Below are 10342 nucleotides of genomic sequence, written 5' to 3' on the forward strand. Positions count from 1 at the left end.
GTACCCTGACAGGTATATTCTTTTTTTTTATCTGTGACTGTATTCTATAATAAAAAAACACATTCCACTAAAAAGGAGTGTTTTTCTTATTTCTAGTACCTAACATTTAATAATACTTTTGGCCCATGCTGTACCACCCATTCCTCATCATCACAGAGATAAAGGGATGCTAACTCACAGGTTACAAACCCAAACAGGAGCAGCTAGAATAACAAGCAGCCACTGAAATAAACTGTCACAAAAAAGATCAAAACTGAGTCCCAGCATTAACTCCATTCCAGCTGACTTCAAGAACCATCTTAGGCAGAGGTGGATTTAGGGCAGCCGGTTCTGCCGCACTGCGAAATAAGGGGAAACGCTTGGATAATCTGCACAGGTCACAGAGGCATTGGTGAAGCTACCTGCAGCGGGAGTGGCGTACCTCTGGGGGCGTGGCTGGCACATGTCCCAGGGGGCGTGGCGCGCCGCCTGTGGGGGGCATGGTGCGCAGCAAGCAAACGTCCCGGGGGTGCACAGCGAGCATCCTGGGGGGCGGTGTGGTAAGTGCTGAGCATCCCAGGGGGAGGGAGCCCCCGCGATGTCACCCCCCAGGATGGCACCCAAGGCGGACCACCCCCCTGACCCCACCTTTGTCCGCCAGTGCACAGAGTCCAGCTTTCCTTGTTGCAAAATATAGGTTACCTTTATAGATACTGTGTGTGTGTGCGTGTGTACATACATTCTTGATGACAGTCTTGGGAGCAACATATATTTATTTTTAACGCTCTCCAGCTTAACACAGTTTGCCCTCTTGCAGCCACGCCAGCATATCCTAGAGAGGCTTGCCATGTGACACTTCAGGTGATGGCTGCTGGTATCCCCACCTTCGCTTTTGGCTATGCTTTGAATCCCCTTGTTAATAGATATGCAAGGGACATCTTACCTTTCTAGATGCTATTTCTCTTGAGCCAGCTGTGGCACTGTGAGTGACACATGACTGAATGGGCTCATGTTCTCTGCTGAGCGGCAGATCTGGTTTCACTGGGAAGCCGCCCAAAACTCTCGCCCAACAGAGACAGCTGCTCAGGAAGCAACAGAGTGTGCACATGCTCTCGTTATATAAATCCTGTGATGTGGCCCCTTCTTTGAGAATGCAGGTTGAGGGGCCGAACTGCTCAGTTAGGAGATCAGATTTGCTAATAACATGGATTCTGAACACTTGATTCATATGTGATCATGTGACTAGGGGGCTTAGATACTCTGTTGCCCCATAAACAACAGCCCCCTGCTCCCAGTGCCAGACATCTTCAACCTTTTATTTATTTTTATTTCAGAGGTCTGTAGGCCGCCTATCAAAAATACGCCCAGAGCTGTTTAAATCAATAAAAATGTAATACACTGCAATAGAATAAAAATCAAACATAATTAAAAACTAATTCGGTAACTCCAAAACACAGAGGAAAAGGAAAAAGGGCAGTACTGAATTGTTACAACTGTTCCATAAAAATCTGGCTGTAATAATCATTCACTAACCATTCTTCACTCCAGCCTTCCTCCAAAAGATTTCTGAAGGAGGTGTGTCTTGGTCTGTTTCCTAATATCAGCAGGAAGGGAATTTGACAGATGTGGAAACACCCCCAAAAGGCTCCATGGCATATATGTTGCTCTGTTCAGGTACCACTCAGACAGCACTGTCCCTGCATCTCAAGGCACAGGCAGGTCTGTATGGCAGCAGGCATTCTCTCATACATTCTGCCCCCCTGCCCCCCCCCCGGCTATTCAGGGTTTTAAACACAAACACAAGTAATAACCAATGTAGCTGTAGTAATAGGGGAATTATATGCAGCCTACCAGCGGCTCATGTAGGCACCCTGGCTGTTGCATTTTGCACCAATTCAAGTTTTTTGTTTTGTACTCCCCCTATCCCTTTCCCAGCACAGGTTCATCAGCCTAAAAGCAGGTCTGAATCCAGATTGAAATGAGTCCAGATTTTCTCCAAGTATGTCTAAAGCTGCCACACCACTTTTTTGAGCACCAGAAAGTACCCATGGAGGGTATATCTCTCTGTGTGTCTATCAAAACAAAAACATTCCTTCTGCCCCACACCCCTCTCTCCTCCGGCCCATGGGAGTTCCCCAGTATGCTTCATTTGGTTTCTCGGGGGGGGGGGGGCAGGGGACAACAGCCATACATTTTTGGGACAGCCAAGTCTTGGAAGGGGAGCCCCTGGTCTGACTGGAAACACTTAGTTAATGACGGGATCTGACTCAGAAATGTGAGAACCTTCCTCAAATCAGTCCAAAGCCTCCTTTAGTAAACTATCCACTTTTCCAAGACCTTTAGGCTGTTTGAAGACACAACTGACACAGGAAATCTGTGACAGGTTCTCCCTGTGTTGTTGTTTTTTAAGCTTAAAAACCGGTGAGACTGATACAGCGGTGCTGGAGGAAAGGGGACAGTTAACCCACCCCCTGCCTCATTTCCCTGACCAAAATCATGTCCTGAACCTGACATCAGCCATGCTGTGTCTTGTGCCGCCTGCATTTTATATTTTGCAACAGCGCTTGCTGTTGTTGTTGTTTTAAACAGGCATAAAATCAAAGAAGCAGGGGATACTCGATGCACAGCGCATACTTGCATTTCCTAAGGTGTGTAAGTAAATGGCGGTGTTAAGGCAGGCCTAACTAAATTTCGCTGTTAAGTTTTGTGCATTCCTTTTTCAGTAGTGGAGTTTTCATAATGCTTTGTGTAAAATAGCATTGGGAAAGTTAACTGGCAAAGTACCAGTGGAAATATTTGTGAATTTCCCACAGCTGCTGTGACTGCTAATGTATCTACCTCACAAAACGTCTAGATTTGTGCATCGCTTTAGGGGTTTTTGAAATCCAAAAGACCAGTTAAACCTTAACTGCTTTTCCACTTTTGAGTTTTGTTAGCTTTTGCTATGTGGCACTCATTTTTCTTCTGTAATACAGCCAAATAATGGTTTGCTCTGCCTCTTAGGTAGTTTTCTGAAACTCAGATAAAAATGAAGACGTGTAAAGTTTTCCCTTTAATGTCATCAGCCATCATTTCAACATTCGGTAGTTTTAATATATTATGTAATGGATGAGATACCTGCGTTCTGATACCTGGACTGGTTAGATCTTAAATGCTTCAGTTTGAGGGACATTGGCGGCACCAGAGAGAGCAAGAAGCTCCTCCCGCCCCATAAATAGCTCCCCCACTGCATGGAACTCTGTGGTTCCCTGAAGGTAAGAAATGTTTCAGTTACAAATTACATATTAATCACAAACTGGAAATTAAAAGAAGGCTACAATCCCAAGTATGCATGCTTAAATGTCAACACCATAAAAATCACTAGGACTTGCTTCAGAGAAATTATGTTTAGAACGTGAAAGTTAAATACATTCATTTATTATATTTCTATCCCTCCACTTCCTCCCAAAGGAGCCAAGGGCAGCAGACAACAAAGTGATAACATAATAGAACTGAAAATAAAATGAAAACATAAAAATGTAATTAAGAACAACTAAAAACATTTGAAAGCAGTCACAGACCTGGGCAAACTAATACTTTCAAGGTTGCCAGGAACAGTATTTGCCAGCCGTCAAATGCTCAGGTGAACAGGAATGCTTTTAGGGTGCTCCTGGACGTTAATGGTGAGGGAGACAGATGCATCTCACCAGGAGGGGAGACCCACAAATGGGGAACTAGCACTGAGAAGGCTGTGTCCGGGGTGAGTGTCAATAAGGCAGCATCAGCAATAGGGCTATCTGTAGGGCCTGAGATGTTTAATGCTGAGAGGTGTGTTCTTTTAGGTACTTGGGTCCCAAGCCATTTAGGGCTTTGTGTACTAGTACCAGCATCTTGATCTGGGCCCAGTAACCTACTGGTAGCCAGTGCAGTGCTTTCAGGACCAGTGGCATGTGCTTCTATTGGGCTGTCCCACTAACCAACCCAGCAGACGCATTCCGCACTAACTGGAGCTTCTGCACAGTCTTCAAGAGCAGCACTGTCATAGTTCAGGAAGGAAGTCACAAGCGCCTGATCCAGGAACAGCCATTGCTGGTGAACCAGCCTAAGCTGAACACAAGCATTACTAGCCACAGAAATCACTTGGGTCTTCACTGACAGGTTAGAATCCAGGAGTAGTCCTAGAGAACAAAGCTGTGCCCTCAGGGCAGGTGCAACCCCTTCCAGACCATGTCATCCAGCTGATTCCTAGACAAGGGAACCATTCGCTCACAGTGCCACCATCATAACAGGATTAAACCTCAGTTTATTGGCCCCCATCAAGCCCCTCCCTGGCTTCAGGAAGCGATCCAAGACCTATGCAGCCTTTCCGAATTCAGATGGAATTGATAGAACTGCATGCCACCAGTTTGCTTTCAGTATGCACAAAACTCCTTCTGAACGACTTCATGAATCTTTTCTAAATTCTTTTAGGTTTCTTCAAAATTCTTTCAGCATTTTGCTTAAATAGCAACCTCCAAATTCAACTTGAATTTTGCCTGCCCCACTAGTCCCACTTCAGTTGTCATGAGCTTATTCTTAGTTAGCTGTAGCTCACAGCTCCCTTCCCCTCCTGCTCCTCCAGTTTTTACATGTTAGAAGGTCTCCCTTTCTTCTTGATGCACAATGAGGCACCTTCCAGCCACTCAGGGCAGTGGGAAGAACAGCTTTGTTCATGGCTAGCACCTAGAGGCCCTCTCGCAAATTGCTCCCTCACACCCCAGCTAGTACGATATTTTCCTAGCTTTTAAAACTGAATGCAATCTAACAAAGACCCAGGTACCAAGCAGTGAGCTGGACATTGATACCAGGGAAGGTCGTAGAACAGATAATTCAACAGTCGGTCTGTGAACACTTAGAAAAGCATGCTGTGATCACTAAGACTCAGCATGGGTTTCTCAAAAATTAGTCATTTCAGACCAATCTCATTTCTTTTTTTGATGGAGTTACAAGCTTGGTGGATCAGGGGAATGGACATGGCGTATATTGTCCCTCAATATACACTATGTCCATTGCGAGGAAGCCGGTGGGTTGAACAAGGGAACTGTTAGGTGGGTTTGTAGCTGGTTGACTGACCAAACCCAAAGAGTATTGGTTAACAGTTCCTCATCATCCTGGAAAAAAGTGACGAGTGGGATGCCACAGGGTTCTGCCCTGCGCCCGTTGTTCTTCAATGTCTTTATAAACAACTTGGATGAAGGAATTGAGGGGATGCTCATCAAACTTGCAGATGGCACCAAACTAGGAGCGGTAGTTAATGCTGCAGAAGACAGAATAAGAATTCAAAATGACCTTAAGAGATTGAAGAACTGGGCCCAAACTAACAAAATGAATTTCAATAGGGACAAATGTGAGGTTCTGCACTTAGACAGGAAGAACCAGATGAGCAAATATAAGATGGGCTTATTAGCAGTACATGTGAAAAGGATCTTGGGGTCTTAGTGGACCACAAGTGTAACATGGCTCAACAGTGTGATGCAGCAGCAAAAAAGCTGGCCACACCTGGAATACTTTGTCCAATCCTGGGCACCACAATTTGAGAAGGATGATGACAAGCTGGAACGTATGCAGAGGAGAGCAACCAAGATTATCAAGAAACCAAGTTTACAAGGAACGGTTGAATAAATTGGGTATGTTTTGCCTTGAAAAGAGGAGACTGAGAGGAGATATGAGAGCCATCTTCAAAAATCTCAAGTCCTGTCACATGGAAGAGGGAACAAGCTTGTTTTCTCCTCCTCTGGAAGGTAGGACTGGAACCAATGGCTTCAAGTTACAAGAAAGGAGATTCTGACTAAACATCAGGACGACCTTTCTGACAGTAACTGCTGTTTGACAGTGGAATAGGCTCCCTTGGGCGGTTGTGGGCTCCCTTTCTGTGGAGGTTTTTAAGCAGAGGTTGGAGGGCCGTCTGTCACGGATGCTTTAGCTGAGAGTCCTGCATTGCAGGGGGTTGGACTAGATGACCCTTGGGATCCCTAACAACTCTACAATTCCATGATTCTATCAAAGTTACCCAACAAATAACAAAAAATTAAAAGAATCATATTTAATATTCTTTACCCAGAGTGGCATACTTGAAAGAAATGATCCAATATTAACTGTAAATTAAAAACACTCACAAAATGAAACCAGGCACTGCAGTGGATATGGTTAGAGACTTCATTAGTGTGACTCTAATATATACTCTCTCACACCACCACCAGGAAGCAAGCACACTGTTCCCTCCCTTCCATCACGAGCAATGACTGGATAATTTGATGAGCATTGCAGTGGATCTGGAACATGGGCACTAAGTGCCCATGGGAAAACATTGTTCTTTCATGCAGCCTCAAGTAACCTAGCTGAAATGCAACCGCAGAGGCAGTCCCAGCATGAAGTAGCTGTCTTAGTTTACCCTGTTTCTCCCAGCCAAATTTCTCCACGCAGAATTGTGGAAATCAGCAGAGAGGCATCCCAATACTCTTGGCACCTTTTCGGTGGATATGCTCCCCAGAGGCTCACCCCAAATGTCTGTGCCTTCGCTACTCACATTGCTCACCAGAATACAGGATACACAGGTCATCTGATCCAGGGCAGATAATGTATCCCCCCACCACACAGGCCATGTGACCCTCTGGGAGGCCATATGTCTCGTAGCAAACTCTTTGCCTTGGCAGGGCTGCCTAAGTCGTGCTTTGACAGTGGCTCTCTCTATCAATCTATTTTAAAACATCACTTCTTTGTTGTAGTTTTCCAGGGCTCCAGACTTTTGTCTGGAGTAAGCCTGGTATCTGACAAAGTCAAAGTTTTTCTCAGCTGGAAGTGTGGCATCTGAAATAGATGTTATGGAAAGAATATACTTCCGTGCATTGAAACGGCTTTGTGCATGATGTGTTGCATTTTCTTCCTTTTTTCACAGAATCCAATTTTTTCTGTTGTTGTGACTACACCTGTACACATTCCAAATGCTGGAAGGCCTGGGTGGATGCTTTTCTGCTTCCATCTACCTACTGAAGAGCAGCTTAGCCTAGCACATTCCCTTCTAAGGAGACTATAGGTTTGGTCCAGGGGTGCCAGCTTGATTAAACTATTGGGGGGTCCAGGTAAAACCCACCCTGCATAACTGATCACATGATGCAGCACACACCCACACTATTTGAATGGCAATGCCCATCAACTTTGGGAGGACAGCCCCCTCAGATGTTTTATTGGGGGAAGGGAGAAGGGACCTCAGCCCCTAGGAGGCTCCTTGGGTTTGATCAGAGGTCCTGGATTGATACAACAAAGGCCCTATCATTTCCTCTGCATTTCTTTGGGAAAAGGTTATCAGCTGTCTCCAGCATCACTCACAATATGGAGTATGGAGGTATGTATGCAAAACAATAATTAACAATATGAGTAGAAGGAAGTGGGCTTTTAAATATCTCCTTCGCTCACAGCCATATGAGACCTGGGGCAAACACAGTCCAAGTAGAATGTATCTGCACACACTTAGAATTCCAGCAAATTCTCTCCCCCACTCAAGGCATTATTCTCTGCTTTGTTCTAGACTTCATGCATCCACCAAAACTGGATGAAATACAGTTTATAAATATTGTAAATGTGTTATTAAAATAATAATAATTATTATTATTCCAAAGAACTCTGCTTCTAGGAGGAACCAGTTGCATATAACTCTCTTGTTCTGCTAACCAGTAAATTAGATGGCTGCGGTAACACATTAAAGATTGGTTTAACCCGCTTTAAGTGGCAAACTAGGTGGTCTCAGCTCCAAGACAGGAGTGTTTGACATTTTGTTGTAGTCCAGTTTTGAGGAAGTCTGCAACATGGTGAAAAGTGGCAGCAAAGTGCCCGTGCATCATGGGAAACTGACAAGTGCTATGCTGGGGATAGGAGATGCAGTTTAATACAGTGGTACCTCAGGTTAAGAACTTAATTCGTTCCAGAGGTCCATTCTTAACCTGAAACTGTTCTTAACCTGAAGCACCACTTTAGCTAATGGAGCCTCCTGCTGCTGCCGCACCACCGGAGCACAATTTCTGTTCTCATCCTGAAGCAAAGTTCTTAACCCGAGGTACTATTTCTGGGTTAGCGGAGTCTGTAACCTGAAGTGGCTGTAACCTGAGGTACCACTGTATGGCCAACAACGCTATGAGGGCTTGGCAGGGGCAGATGGGAGGTGCTTTCTAGAGAAGAAAGTAACCACAATCTCTGCAAACCTTACATTTATTGCAAAAATGGCACATACAGCTATGTATTGAGGGCTGAAGGATCTATCTAAAATTATGTGGCTTACATCACCTTGCAGACCAGGAGATCACAATCACCATGCAATAGTTGCCAGGACAGTGAGGAAAATGTGAAATCACTGCTGGCTTTTGTTGTGTTTCTTTTGCTTTGTTAAAGTGCTGGTTAAGATCCAAAATGACCATTCTGCCATTTTAAATGTGCGTTTTTAAAAATAAAGACCTCAAAATTTACATTTCTTTATAGAAATTATATCCAGAGTTCCAAAGCACAGTTTAGCATAAGTAAAAACTTTTACAGGGCTTGATCAGTTTTAACACCATACTTCTGACTTCAGATTCTTACTCACTTCTGCCACTGGTAATACATGGGATTGCTATGGCTGTAAGGGATTAAAGAAAAGCCATGTTTTCTCCCTTATTGTTTCCCAGTTTGTTTACTGTGTGTATTTGACAGCACTTTGTGTCTCATCCTTCTCCCTTTCTCCCTTGTGTAGTCAATCAGTTTCCCCTGCTGCTTGCAAGAGTCTTTCACACAACAACTGGGGAGAGAAAGACATTTCTTAAAGATAGGAAAATAGGATTGTAAAAAATTACAAAATCTGGCAGGGGGACTCAGGGGTGAGAGAGAGTACCTGAGACTAATCATATTTTTTGAAGCGGAATAGCTTTTGTATTGAGGGTTTATAGTTAAAAACAGAAGTCTAGGCTGAGTGCCCCATTTCATCTCAAAAGCATAAAAGTCTGTGGAAGCACAGAGGGCTCTTCCTTTTTAAATTTTTTTTATATAAAAAAACTATGATACTGCTGTTTAGCACTTCATCCAGCTCCCTCTTCCTGTTTCCAAACAGAAAATGGGTAGAATTTATTTTCTTTTAAAAATTAAAAATAGGCATGCATATGAAATCTGCACATTTCCCAATGTGGTTCTTTATCCAGCTAGGCTATGGTTTTGCACTTGCTTCCACATATGTGTAGTCCCTAGCTGGACTGGAGGAGTTGGAGTAATTAATAGAAACTGGCCATTTAATAAATAAATAGGCTGCATATGCATAATCCCAGCATTGACAATTTGATTCCAGGCTTCTCCAGGAATTTGTAGGCCTGTGCAGGTTCCACATAAATTGGGAAATGGCACATTGCCAATGAAGGGTTCTAGCCTCATTTAATGCTTGCATGTTTGAATCTAATTAGTGGGTGAAGAGGTTAAACCACAGAGTAAGCTGCCTAGCCAGGCTTAGCTTATGCCTTTGTTATCTCTTTCTCTCTCTCTCTATGTGGACTTCAGTATGTAAGGAGCTCTGAGCTGCTTGCTCCAGCCACTTTGATTTGGTCTGAAACAAAAGAGGCATGTCAAAGCCGAGTCTGAAACTAGCATTTTTTTCTCTACCAAAAGAGATCTCTTGCCTTTTGTAACTAAGCAATGTTTTGACTGCCTATGCATCACTTCTGACTGCTGTATGGAAAGGCCCGTGAATCTAAGGACAATCTGGTTGTTAAGAATCTTCATCTTTAACTCTCTGGTGTTTGTGAAGTGCTGGCTTCCAAAGTGAAACTGAATTCCTTATCAGGGCAAAGGAAAGCTCTTTAAGGCAAAGACTGTTAAGGGGGAGACTAACAGAACCCAATATGGTAAAGATACTGCTGAACACCCCACCGACTGTTGATATCATGCCTCAATTATTGGATGAGCAATTGAAAGAGCTCAGAGCTGAGATGTGTAAAATGATGAACAAAAATGGATCAGAGAAATATCAGACCAAAGAATACACAGGACTTTGGGGGGCGGGATACTGATTGAGATCTGCCTGAGTATGAGAATGGAATGGTTGGAAGGTAGCAGATGATGAACTTCCACAAAGGTGCCTGGAGGAGTGAAACAGAAAAACAAGGGAGCTGTGATGTTGGAGCAGTAGAATGAAAACTTTGGTGGAGACATTAAGAATTATCTTGAGATGACAGAGATAAAGCTGAGACAGAAAGGATCCTGGGCACAAGTTGGAGTGAATTCAGAGGGGAAAGCCACAGGCCTCTGGTGATTTTACAGGAAAAAGAATGGAAGAAACAGAAATGGAATTATGGTCAACAGGAAATGGGATTGGAAGATATGGAACTGGATACAA

This window comes from Podarcis filfolensis (assembly GCF_964270895.1).
Source record: "Podarcis filfolensis genome assembly, chromosome: 13".
Lineage (NCBI taxonomy): Eukaryota > Metazoa > Chordata > Lepidosauria > Squamata > Lacertidae > Podarcis > Podarcis filfolensis.